The sequence below is a fragment of the Poecilia latipinna genome, unplaced genomic scaffold, assembly GCF_001443285.1.
Source record: "Poecilia latipinna isolate Pla-1442-1.1 unplaced genomic scaffold, P_latipinna-1.0 Scaffold1644, whole genome shotgun sequence".
NCBI classification, from domain to species: Eukaryota; Metazoa; Chordata; class Actinopteri; order Cyprinodontiformes; family Poeciliidae; genus Poecilia; species Poecilia latipinna.
The window spans coordinates 108,464-119,963 of record NW_015114260.1 but is presented as its reverse complement, the minus strand read 5'-3'; the positions used below and the strand labels follow the sequence as shown (position 1 = coordinate 119,963).

The window sequence follows — 11,500 nt, the reverse complement described above, 5'->3', positions numbered from 1 at the left end:
ATAGGCTATGTAAGTTTAGTTAGGACAATTCCAGAAGTTTTAATGACATTTTCAAACATTAGCTACTTTATATGAGTAAGAGTCTTACCCTTGAATGATGATTAGAAATGAACTAAAAATGTTGCATCAGTTCACTGTTATTATCACACTGTATGTAACAGAAACACGTTTGTACGGGTTTCTGTTTTGAATTAATTGATCAACTTGTTAAAAAAGAATCCCTACCAATAAAGTTGTTATTGAAAAAGTTTGCATTTAGCTTTGACTAGCTTAGCGACAATGCTAACGGTCTTAGGAGGTCGAGGTTCTTAATTCTGATAGTTACTGTGAACGGATGGCACATGTCCACACAGCTTACAGAAAAAAAACATTCACATTCCACCTCATAAAGGCAGATTTTAACTAAAAGTGTTGTGGGACATGACAGGATAAGGAAACACGAACAGGCAGGACACAAAAGATCTGTAAGCACTGTAAATAAACACATAGACGGCTAACTATTGCCTGCTAAGCGCAAATAGGTAGCGCTTAGCTTAACCTATTTTTTCTTAAGGGGCTGTGAAAAATGTGCAACTCTTGTCCCCTCAGCTAAATGGCTATCCTTTATAGTGTTTGTATTACTTTTAACAACATTTAACTAGAAGGATAATTCTACGCTGAATAGTCATTTTTTAAAAGAGTCTGAGAATTTTAAAACCTGTATTCTCCGCGTGAAAATGCAAAAAGAAGATTTTTCAATTATATTTTAACCATTACGACAACCAGCAGCATCCGTTCAACTACGCTGAGATCAGTCTGACCAGAACTGGAATTCTTTAAACAATTGATTAAGCTCTGTACTGATAAAAACTTATACAATTTATTTATTTATTTTTTCATTTTGCCTCTAAATATTGGAAAAAATATTTTGTTTTTATGGACCCAGAGTTACGACTCTATTTCAGCAACATTTCATGACTTTATCAAATATCATGTTTTACATTTGTTACTCCTTTTGAACCTAGGAGGATAAAATGATAAAAGAAAATGTTAACAGTTAGAATTTAAGTAATTGTATTAATTAAGTGCCTCTTAAAAGTTAGTTGGGATCTACTTTTTTTAATTTTACATGTTTATTCCCTCCCAAAAATATATTATTGAGATCTAATCCAAATAAAAATAGTTAAATATCATTTATTTATTTATTTATTTATTTTCAACGGTGTATGAAGAGAAAATCTGTCGCCGGTAATGATGAATTGCAATTAGACTTGCGCATTTCCAACGCCGACAGCAGAGGGGAACGTAAAAACTAAAACCTTGTTTAATGATGCTGTCGGTACCGGATGCGGCTCACTGTTTTGGCTGCCCCGCCGAGGCCACTCACTCTTCCAACGAGAGAGTCACCAAACGCTGCTGCTGCTGGAGGAGAAGGGAAGAGGAGGAGGAGGAGGAAGAAGAAGAGGTGGTGAAGGGGGCGAGGGGGAGGCAGGGAGGGTGGGAGAGAAGAGGAACGCGTAATCTCCCAAACATCCGTTGTTAACCACTTCACCCCCTCTGGATCCGTGCGGCAAGGTAAGAAAAAAGCCTCCGCGGCTTGGCCCTCTCTGCATCGTAAAGTGCACAGGCAGGCGGGAGTAGCAACTCCCCTCCTCTCCTCTGCTCTGCTCTGCTCTCCGGGGCTGAGGCTGAGGCTGCTTCCACTGCGGATAGAGAGCGGATGGAGGCCGGGCACGGAGCAGGACACCAAGAGGGTAATTGAACTTTTACATTCCTTACTTTTCTTTCTTTCTTTTGTTCTCTCGCTCTCTCGCTCTCTCTCTCTCTCTCTCTGTCTGTCTGACGCTGTGTACAGTTCGGGGAGTTGGCGTGTGGAGGGTGTTCAATATCTACCACACGGAGCCATCCATTGCTGGGACATGATATTACACGCGTGTTCCGGGGAGTGGGGAAGCATTTCATATGCCCGCTGAAGTTGCGCAGCATGAGAGAGAAAAAAAAAAAAAAAAGTGAGGATTGCGTAAGCGACCAATCAGAGGTCTTTGCGGCGCCGCAACCGACGCGCTTACAGACACAACCGCGCGCTCGCGCGCACACACAAACACACGCCGCGCGGGCTACTATAGCAGCCGACGGCGCACACCCCGGAGCGCCATCTGCACCAATCAGACAGCTGGGAACTCTACCCCCTTATTGATATGAACATCTCTGAAGACAATTTTTGTCAACATATAATTATTAGTTATTGCCCGTTTATCGTCACATTGCTTCCTAACGCCAATTCTGAACTATTTCTGGTAACACATGGACAACTCAGACTTGCAGGTTATAATAATATCAGGTCCTATAACTTGTAGGGTTGTTGTTTTGTGTTAGGGTCAACGTCATTTTAATAAAAGCACATTTATGTTCATTCATAAAATGTTTATATTATTTGCCTTTTGAAACAAGTTATAGTCTAGGTTGTTTCGGTGTGTGCAGATATTACAACTGCCCCAGCTGATACACACGTTCAGGGATTGAAATTACTTTAATTGGTTAAGTATTTACTGAAAATGTCCAGATATTTTACAGTTATCGTGCGCAAACGGACCGACAAATATTTTATGGAAAAACATGAGAAGTCCTGTGAAAATCGGAAAAATTTATTTAATACATGTGTTAGCATTTATATTTTAAGAGAGTTGGATTTTAGTCAAACGTTCTGGCTCACTTCAAAATAAAATTAGGGGGGGATTTAACTTTAAAGAACTGTACAGTATCAACATTTTATTTGAAGTCAGGATAGCCCAAGGAGAGTTTGTGGATTTCATTTTCACACTAATAAACTTTAGCAGTTGAACTGTGGGAATGTGCGAGGGCAATCGCAAACTGTATTGTGTGATAAGCCATCACTTTGGGCTGAAGACAAACCGATGTGGGTGAACTACAGCCTGATCCCGCCTGTGTTCATTTAACATGACAGCGTTGGGTTTGGGGTGTAACCTGGCACACTCCGTTTGGTTTTTAACTAAAAAAAGAAAGAAAAAAAAAACGTGTTAAAGTTTATAACATTAAGGATAAGGAAAGGGGTTAATAATAATAATAATAATAAAAACACACACACAAAAACACATTTTTTGATATGTGTTTTTTATTTTTGATAATGAACAGTTTACGTGGCAATTCGTCTTCATGTAGAAAATAATGTCTGCTTATATTTTCTTTATCCAAACTGTGAGAGTGGGATGTAGCGGGTACTGAGATCCCTGTACTTTGCAGGTGAAGGGTTAAAAACGCATAAGCAAAACTTCTTCCTCTGGTATTCAACAAAAACCTTTTTCATTGTTTTTCTTTATTTATACAGGACTCAGATTTTTGTCAAGGAGGTCCAAGGGGATTTAAAATAAAATAAAATAAAATTATGAATATGTCAAAAACTTTGCTTTGCAAAATGCTGTATATATAAGGTTGAGATGACTGATCAACATTGCATAGCAAGGTTACCAAAGAGAGTTGAAAAGATTGTTGCTACAAGTAAATTTTGAGTCAAACTAAACGAGAACACTCCATGTTTAGAATGTATTTTTACACAGGCTTTATGAACACAATTTTGGTCAAAGTATGATTTGTTTTTAAATTATGGTAATTTGTTTTTACTAGTCTGACCATTTTTATTTTTACCCAATAATATATATATATATATATATATATATATATATATATATATATATAAAGAGAGAGAGAGAGAGAGTTACAAAACAAGCAAAGTAGTTTAATTTCTTAATCTTTGGAGTTGTGGTTACGGGTCACACAAAATCATTCCTAAGGAACAGAAATGGCCCGAGAGTCACACTTTGGACATCTCTGGCATGTAGCTCATGCTAGCTAACCTTGTTAGCTTCTCCTAATTGAAATGAAGAAAAACCATGTCTTCATTTTAGAAGAAATGATTTTTACATTATGTACATTTACATTATTAAAAGTACAGTTTTAATTTAAATGGTTTCTTCTCTTATCTAAACGACAAGCTGGGCCATATTTATTTATTTTTTTGACTCATTTGGGTAAATAGAGTAATTAACATTTTGGATTAAAAAATAAAATAACAAAGCTGCCTGACCAAGCAACACAGTGTGCATCTTTTTATTTCCAGACGGTTTGTAGCTTTGCATTCTGCCACACATCTCTTAGTTAACTATGTAAGACGCACACAATCTGATACATAATTGTGGACATCATGAATTAGTAATGACTATTGTAGCTGGGGCTCTACTAAGAGGCAAGAGGCTGTGAGCACTGCACTGAAAGTGGAGTGTTTTTACTCTCCCTCAGATCACAGACTCAGCATCTACTGGGGGCCATTCTGAGAGCCTACCCAGAAATTATATTATTTACCATATCAGGGCCCCTTTGCTTATCTCGCCTCAGCCGAGACGCCCGGAGATAAAAAGCAACAGGCAGGGCTGTACCTGAGATGAGTCAAATTTGATCCGACTGGCCCGATCGGGAATAAGCGAAATGAATTGAATCAAGCCATTTCTGCTGCTACTGTAATTAAATTAGTTGCCGGGGCGTAATTGGACATTGAGTTGGCACTTTAGAAGGAGATGACAAAACGCTCACTCCTGCCACCGAACGACGATGTGTCAAATTTAGTGAGAGAGGCAGAGCGGTAGACGAAGGCTGACACAGCGATGAGGCTGCCGCTTTAGTGGAGGTTTCCTGAAAACGAACCGGACTGACATATGATTTAGGAATGAATGCACAAAAAAAAAAAAAAAACGAAAAAAAAAACTCAATACAATAAACTATCTAATTTTGTACCCAGAGAATATTTAGTAATTCATTGTACAGTCTCTTTGAATAAATGCTACTTTTAAATCTGAACAGCTTTAGATGGCTTGTTTTAAGATCCACTGGCTGATTACTTCGTTAGGAAGTGGAAGAAAAATATGCATTTTATTGTGTTTACCTTTTCTTAAGTCTCTATAGTTGGTGTTTAAGTTTTGTCAACAATGTCTTTCAATAACACCTTGTGACGTTTTAAAATTTCTCGTCAATTCTAAACATTTTTGACGCACACACACACACATATATATATATATATATATATATATATATATATATATATATATATATATATATATATATATATATATATATATATATATATATATATTTCTGTATCAAACCCTACAGAAATCCTCAAATTTTACAGTTTGGTGATTTTAAACGCAAAGTAATCTCCACGCAGCCACAGTTCTCCTAAAGTGAAAGTAGAATCAAAGTTGCTTCAGTTGAAACTTGTTGGACTCTCGTCACTGTAGGAGCGTCATCACTCTTTGACATTTTTAAGCTGCAGGCCCTGCATCGAACACCCCTGCTGTGAACCAGACCAAACACTCAGGGGAAGAGGTTTTATGGCATCGAGACGTTGGCCATTTCAGCCTCTAATGCCGCTTCCAAGAACAATGAGCAGAAAGGAGCTAAAGCCGCAATGATGACACTTAATCTCATTGGAATTCCTCGTCAGGTTTGACCTTGGGAAGATATTAGCCACTCGACAAGTGACTCTGCATGTGTGCGTGTGCCGTGCGTGCGTACGTGTGTGTGTGTGTGTGCGCGCGTAGGCATCTCTGTTTACAGTGTTGTGAACACAATGTGGTGTTTTTTGTTGTTGTTTTTTTACATGTTTAACTGCACAAAACGATACATAAATTCCATAAAAACACATTCCCAGGACGGGTTTTAGAGTCACAGCCGTTGCAAGATTTTCTCGCACTTTTCACTGCCGGGCCGGAGGAACTGGAGTTGTGCACCCAGATGTGCTGCTGGAAGTGGAGGTGGAGGAGAAGGAGGCAGCAGCTAGTCGAACCGGTCTGTGGCGCAGGGATGTGTGTGTGTGGTGTGTGTGTGTGTGTGTGTGTGTGCTACAGTGTCTGCTCAATGGAGGCCCCTTGAATTTTTAAACAGCATCAGTTACTTCATACTGTCACTGTTTTGGCACCGTTTGCCATGCTTAATCCTGGTAAGTGCACATCTACACTGTCTGACAGTGTGGACGTCCAGCTGTGAGCTGGTGGCTGTGTGTCCCACGCTGCAACACGACCTCATGCTGATGAGGGCAACTGTAAATGAAAATATGGAGCAACATTTTTTGCTTCCTTTGCAGTCATACATTTGCTTATCGACAATGTGTGTGTGTGTTTGTCTAAGGGGGATTTAAATGCAATTTTGAGAGGAGTTGATTTGATTAAATTAAATTAACGTAACCTCGTGTTATGTGTAAATCACAGTAAAATCTGATGTTTACTCTGGAATTATTTGACAAATGAGTGGAAGTGATTGCATGGATAGAGCAGAAAGCTGAGTAGAGGTGTATTTTAATATAAATTTTAATGCAAATTTAGATGGAAATAGATCTTAAAGTTCGTAGAAACAGTATGAAGAGCTTCTGACAATGTTGGGGGGGAGGGAGGGAGGATTCTCCGCTCTTTAATGACATTTCGGCTCCCCTCACTGTCCTCTGCAGGGCCTTGTCATCTCCTGCTTTTCATTCTGCAAATTGGGAGACAGTGTTCAAGTTAGCACAGACAGTGGGGTTTATTCTGACCACATCTGAGAATTACAAGTTAACTTGATTCACAAAAAGCAGACCAAAAACAAAAAGAATATAGACACAAAAAATATTAAAGTCCTGTTAGTTTTCCACAGCATGCCATTTGAATAGCCAAGTTAAAATGTGTTTGCATTTCTCTCCTGAGATGCTTCAGTTTTCAGTCTTTTGTGTGTGTGTGTGTGTGTGTGTTTGGTTCAGCTGTTCATACTAGTTCCAGGAATACAGTGCAACCAATGAAAGGTCTGCTGTAAAAGGCCTGCAAGCTGTAAAAACAGCAATTAGAGTTAAAGCTTCACCTGACTGCAAAAAAAGAAAAAAGAAAAAAAGAAAAAACACACACAGCGAAAGTAAGGGACGTATGAGAACAATGTTTTTGTTTTGTAATAAAAAAAAATTAAATAAATTCTGATTTATTACAGGATTATTCACATGTACATCATTATTGACCTGTAGGAATATTTTTAAATTAAGAAGCGATGCATCTTGTAAAGATAGACATTATTTAAATGTGCTTTAAATGTTTAAATGCAAAAGTTAGAGGGGCTGTATTGTAATTCTCATAAATAAATGTTACTGAGACATGAACAAATACTTGGCAAAAACAAAACATGGTTGGTCTGAAGATGACACCTCTGCTGAAACTGACATCTAGTCTGACATCTGGATTTAAAGGATAATAAATCATCTACTCTGAATAATTAATTGAGCATACTGTACTGTTTGATAAGTAGGATGGATTGGAATGTATGTGTTGAATTGAAATGATTTTATTTTTCGCAAAGCGCCTTTAGACGACTTTTGTCGTGAACTGGCTCTATACGAATACACCGAACTGGACTGAATTATATCAAACACTTATAAGTTTAAGTTTTACATTAATTGGGCTTTTAAACTTAAGCTTAAAACTGGTAAACGGGGGGGAGGGAGGAAGCTAGTCTACCAGGCAGAAAATAAAAGTATTTAGGGAATAAGTTGGTGATTCTGAGTGACCAAGCTGATTGAGATGAACAAATGAAAAACCTTGCTGAGTTCACTGTACTGGATGCTACGGTGTGTTAGCAGACGTTTAGCTCTTCTCCTCCCCTGCCCTGCTTCTGTCTCCATGGGGGAGAAATATTTGTACAGGGAATCCTTTTTCTCTCTCTCTCTCTGTAGCTTCTGTAGTCATCCCTCTTTGTCCCCCGGACTGACTTTATTTATGGCTACCGGCTAATGAGCTCTACGGCCTTTTGTAGCGAGCGACAGCGTGTGTAAACATTTAGATTTTACCCCCTCGACTACAAGGAGCGGTCCGGCGAATTAAAAGGCGCAAAGCGAAATGAAATCGCAGAGCAAACCCCAACACCTGATCAAACACAAGGTTACCCACGCTGTGTTTTTGTGTTTTGCCGTGTTAACGCCCCGTGTTGCTATCAGTCTGCCATGTGTTTTGGAGGGCTGCCAGACGGCGGAGGAAGAGCACCTATTTGGTGGAGAGGTAATTGCTACACAGCGTAGCCTCTGATTGCCAGGATCCTTCGCCGGGGAACATCCCCGGCTCCCCTTTTCGCTCGCTCCGGCGGCCCTGATTACAAATCATCTTATTGATTTGACGAGTGCAAGATGCTTTGCTAATAACTGCTCTCGTGCCATCTGTTAATCTTTTGTTGTGATTAAAAAGGTAATCCCAGTAGCCATTATTCCCGGTGACAAGTGCTGCGCGGCAGAGAACGCACTTCTGCTCTGACGGGGGCCAGAGAGGAGTGAAAGGGGAAGTCAGGGTGGAGGAGGGAGGGACGGGGAAAGAAGGGGGAGTTCCGAGGATATCAGTGATCTCCGAACGCGATTGAGAAATCGGGTCAATCCTTAACACGACATACAAAAGAAAGAAAGAAAGAAAGAAAAAAAAGAATTACATCCCTGCTAGAAAAAAAAACATTACCCTGTATAATCACGCAAAATGATTTTTCTTAAATATGATAATAAATCACAGGCCGGATCGATGGCCTGCAGACCAACTGCTGTGCCCTGATAAGGCATCAATCAATATTTAGTATTTAGATTTTAATTAATACCTCGGCCGGGGGCTGGCGGCCCTCTAACACTGGGAGAATTATGTTCTGTGATAAAAATGGATCAAAATAAAGCAAGTGACAAAAAAAGCAGGCCTGTTAGCACTCTAAGCTGTTACTCATTTCTGCCATTGATCAGTCCGTTGTTTAGCTGTGATTGAGGACCCTTTAAAAATCAACCCCGTGTGCGTTTGCGTGCGCACACATGCGTGTGTGTGTGAGAAAGAGAGAGTTTATGCATTGCATAGGGGAGGTATGGATGTGTGCGTTTACATGGCAACAAACCCATCGATCACGGTCGGTACAGGAGCCCGAGTTAAGCTGCAGGAGTACCTGCTGCAGACGGAGCAGGGAGACAATCTCTACCTGACATCATGTGTTGGATTAGAGGTGGAGTGAATGGGGGGGTGAAGGGAGAGATGGGTTCAGATCCATTTCACGGCGAAACGCAACCGAGACGACATGTGGGCCAGCCGAACTCTCTCGACGCTAAATTTAGTAATCCTAATCTTCATAGTTGTGGTCACCTAATGGTCGCGCGGACCGGTTTACAAAACAGTTTAATAGCCGCTTCCCTGAAATGCTCCCCAGCACACAGGAAAGGATCTACTACTAATTTCATGTTGTGCAAAAATAACGGAAACACTCCGGCTAATGGTGTCGGAGGGATGCATTTAGGCCAAACCGGTGGGATGTATCTGTTTGTTGTGCACAAAATAACCAAGAAGAAAATGTTAAGTATAAATAAATAGAGCAGATGAACTCCAGATTTTACTGCCCTGAGCTAATTGTTACATGAAGTAGACGTCGCTTCAATATGAAGCCACAGTCGTATTTTTGTTTGAATTTCTGTAAATAATCAGCGATAAACATGTCAATGGATGTGCAGAACTTCTGAAAATGAGGTATTTTTACTTTGGAAATGACTAAATCTGCAGTTTCACACTGTATGTTACTTCAACAGCAACAGAGTTTGATCATTTTTACTGTTAAAACTGCAAAAAGAAGGGAAAAAAAGCTGTTTACAGGGTAAACTAGTACTTTCTTCCAAATGCTCAAATTATGGGATTGCAGTTGAAGTACCTGAAAATACATTGATGGAACTGCAACTCAGATACATTTATTATGCACTATGAAAACTGGAGGATGCTAAATATTGTAGAAGAGATAAATATAATAGATCAGAAGGAAAAGCCCCCAAAAAAGAAATCCACTTGAACAGTACATTACATTTCAGAATAAAGTAGTGGCAATGTTTTTTTTTTTTTTTTTTCCCCCTTCTGCTAATATTACTGTGGTTTAAATTAATTATATAATTTGTTGATCTTCAGTGACGCCATGTGAAGTGACTGTACAGCACCGAATTTCAGTTGAATTGAGTTTAGTTTTCAGTTCAAATGCAGTAAACGTGGGTGAAACGCTGTAGGTTGAAGCGTTGTCTTATTCTACCTCCACGTCACTCATGTCTAGCATGTTTCACACTGCAGTGAATTGAAGCACAAGTACACAATCTGAAAAAAAAAAAAAATGATGAAAGAGAATCAAGCCTTCTGTTCTCATACCCACTGCTGAGAACATGGTAACTTTACTGTGAAAACCACTAAATGTACCGGGACCCCATGTTCTTTTCTTTGACAGAAAAAAAAAAAAAAAAAAAAAAAAATCAGTTGTAAATAGAGTAATTTTATAGCTAAAACAGCACGAAGAGTTTTTTTTTTCGGTGCGTCCAAAAATAACCATTTCTTAACGTTTGTTGAAAACTTTCAACATGAATTAACTGGAAACGGTTTGAATGGTGTTCAACAGATCCACTGAAATAACTGGACCTCAAACGTGTCATGGAGGCGAGACACAATTTTTAGTACTACAACAAATGCACAAAATATTTAATGAGCTTTATCTCAAAATGGCATTTTGGCTTTTTTTTTTTTTTATAGATTAGTTGTTATTACTGTAACTGAATTCATACAATTTTAGAATTTTTCCAGAATAATTATATATAAATCTACAGTAATATAGTGTAAACAAACAGGACATAACTGCAAGAATCACTGTAATTTTTACTGTAAGAAACAAACTCCACATTGAAAAAAAATCAACATTCCTACACCTTTAAAGATTCTGTGTAATTAGAGTTTTTTTTTTCTGTTAACATGAATGCTTACATTTTGTGGAAAAAAAAAAAAAAACTCAAAGCGCTTAAATGTCATCCAATGTGTCCACGAGGAACTCATGACAATTAAGACTTAAAATTACCTGCACTAAGTATAAAACCGTTGAAAATGTTTTCACTCATCTGAGTGACATTCAGCTGATGGCTACACAAAATTTCAGGTAGGGTTTTGACCAGTGGGATTTGTATCGTTAATAACTCAGTAAGACAATTTGACAAATTGGATTCAGTGTTAATCTGCTCAACTGGTGCATTTGACTTGTAATCTTCAAAGGTGCAACGTACGCCGCACAATTTACCTAAAAAAAAAAACATCAATTTGTTTAGTTTTTCTTGTACATCTCATGCAAAAATGCCAGCGTGAATTTCTACTGTCAACATGAGATGTACCGTCATTTCGTCGCCTGTCGTGAAACGCCGTCCCGTGTCTGGATTGACCGAGGGTGTACAAGCGTTACAAGATTAGTTGAAGACGAGTGTAGAGGGCTGCGCAACCCCCCTGTTTTTATTTTTTTTTCGTTCTTTCTGTTTTTTTGGCAGAGGGCCTGGAAGGTCCCCCTGTTCTCCTTGATGTGAGCTAACCGGACATGTGCGTGTTGCTCGGGGTTTGCGGCTGGATTTAAGTGTCTCAAGGCTGTCTGCTGTCTAACTTGGGTCAACAGGATATTAGGTCACAGCAAGGCAGGTCCAAGTGGA

At 39.1% G+C, this 11,500-nt stretch overlaps 1 long non-coding RNA gene across 4 annotated transcripts in view; it reads left to right on the top strand.

Annotated features, from left to right (window-relative positions):
• Positions 1-1,012: 1,012 nt before the first annotated feature.
• Positions 1,013-11,500, top strand: part of LOC106964239 (uncharacterized) — an 80,531-nt gene continuing 70,043 nt past the window's right edge. The window contains exon 1 of one of the 4 annotated variants that reach the window (XR_001428352.1): positions 1,013-1,733. This is a non-coding gene — a long non-coding RNA (uncharacterized LOC106964239). The remainder of the gene's footprint in view (positions 1,734-11,500) is intronic. The other 3 variants (XR_001428353.1, XR_001428351.1, XR_001428350.1) reach the window with 3 other exon arrangements.